This window comes from Rhagoletis pomonella, unplaced genomic scaffold, assembly GCF_013731165.1.
Source record: "Rhagoletis pomonella isolate Grant_MI unplaced genomic scaffold, Rhpom_1.0 Rhpom_scaffold_00003, whole genome shotgun sequence".
In the NCBI taxonomy this organism is placed as follows: domain Eukaryota; kingdom Metazoa; phylum Arthropoda; class Insecta; order Diptera; family Tephritidae; genus Rhagoletis; species Rhagoletis pomonella.
Window position 1 is genome coordinate 34,984,057 of NW_023458557.1, and position 2,138 is coordinate 34,986,194.

The 2,138-nt window shown below is 47.5% G+C and overlaps 1 protein-coding gene across 2 annotated transcripts in view; it reads right to left on the reverse strand.

Moving 5' to 3' along the window:
* The window catches only part of LOC118735166 (F-box/WD repeat-containing protein 5), a 135,847-nt gene that overhangs the window by 115,812 nt on the left and 17,897 nt on the right, over positions 1-2,138 (reverse strand). The gene's annotated exons all lie outside the window — the stretch shown is intronic.

Genomic DNA, 2,138 nt, shown 5'->3' on the forward strand with positions numbered 1-2,138 from the left:
CCCCTCTGGAAGCGGTCGTCCTAGGTCTGTAAAAGAAAATTATAAAGCTAGTCGACCGGATATTAACATAGAAAAATGGGGGATAAATTATCAAGGTAACCGAGGTTCAATGTCAGTTGAAGATTTTCTGTTTCGGTTAGAATATCTGAAAGAACAATACGCGTGTTCATGGGGAGAAATTCTACGCGACTTCCATAGGCTGTTGAGTGGGGAGGCGCGTGAATGGTATTGGCTCTATATTAAGTCGCATGGTAAAGTGGATTGGCCTAGCTTGCAATTCGCACTTCGACGCCAATTCGCATCACAACACACCGACTTCGAGCTTCTGAGGGAATTGACCGAGCGGAAGCAAAGACCTGGTGAATCCATAGACGAGTATTTTCACGTGGTGGGTACATTGCGCTCGCGACTTAGAAATCCAATTCCGGAGTACGAGATTATCCGATTAGTGAAAGGGAATTTGCGCGAATCGTTGGCTAAGATAGTATATCCCATTGCCGCGTATTCACTCGAGCAGCTACGGTTGGAATGTAAGGAAGTGGAACGGTGTCTTTCGCGTAGGGATCGCACGCTAACAAGTGGCTTTGTTCCACGCTCACAACACGTCAATGAAATCATGTCGATCGAAGATGAGGGTCAAGTCACCGTGGAGGAAATACGCCACCAACGCGCGGCTAGACAGACAGCTGGGCGCAGCAAGGTATCGTGTTGGAATTGTGGTGTGGAAGGCCATTTCTTCACCGATTGCATGTCCATGCAGCGCCGAATATTTTGCTTCAAATGTGGGAAATTAGATGTCATAACACCGAAATGTCCGGTATGCAACCCAGCGGGAAACGCCTTACGGAACGCCATTACGACGGGGGAATCGCGCTCCACACAAACCCCGCACCAGTAGATGCCTCGACCAACACGCCAACAGCCGACGGGCTAAGTCGCGACGCAAAACTACCTGGAAGTGCAACAAATATTAGCATTTTCAATAAAATCAAAAATAATACAAAGAAATATTTGCCCAAGACCGTGAGTATGCCATCCTACGAAGAAAGAATGAGGAAGTATTTGGAAGCACGCCAACGCATTTTCGCCGACAGCGCCTTGATGGGACGCCGAAGGGTTTCGCGGAAAGTTCAAAAGGCGCGTGATAGGTTTCGACAACGTAAGCTGCTACGCCGAAAGGTTGTGTCGTCGGTAAAGAGCGCAGATCAAGCGGATCCCCGCGTTTATGCCGACATCGAAACTCAGGGAATTCGTACACGCGGATTGTTAGATACTGGCGCATCGGTAAGCATTCTGGGCCGTGGCTGTAGGGAGTTCATAGAAGAACTAGACGCCTCAATTGAACGGTACGTTTCGAGTATAAAAACGGCTGGAGGACGCTCACACAATGTGTTAGGCAAACTCACCTTACCTGTAAAGTACAAAGATTTAGAACAAAATATAACTTTTTTTTTATGCCCTCACCTTGAACAAAATATCTACTTAGGGGTGGACTTCTGGCGCGCATTCCAGTTAGCTCCAGATCTGATATCAATAGATGAAATCAACTTCAGCAAATTTGAGCGGGATTTGGTGTCCGAAGAGGATAAGAACGAGCGGCGTGTCCTGCATATTCTTTCGGCGGAACAAAAACAACGTCTACAGCAGGTGGTCAGCGGCTTCAAAACTTATGAAGAACACGGGTTAGGACGCACTCACCTTGAAAAGCATTCCATCAAGCTGGTCGACGAGGCGGTGCCAATAAAAGACCGCCACTACCCTTTGTCCCCGGCAATGCAAGCGATCGTTTACGAAGAAGTAGATAAAATGTTGGAATTAGGTGTGATCGAGGAAAGCGAGACCCTGCAGAATATCGAAGGCATACTCAGCCGCCTCGACGACACCCACTTTATAAGCAGTGCTGATCTTAAATTCGCCTTTTGGCAGATTGAGTTGGAGGATAAATGCAAACCATACACTGCGTTCACGGTACCTGGACGGCCCCTGTATCAGTTTGTAACAATGCCGTTCGGTTTATGCAACGCCGCGCAGCGTTTGTGCCGATTAATGGACCGCGTAATTCCTCAGAAACTTAAAGGAAACGTTTTCATATATCTTGATGATTTGCTGATCATTGCGCCAGATTTTGATTCGCACCT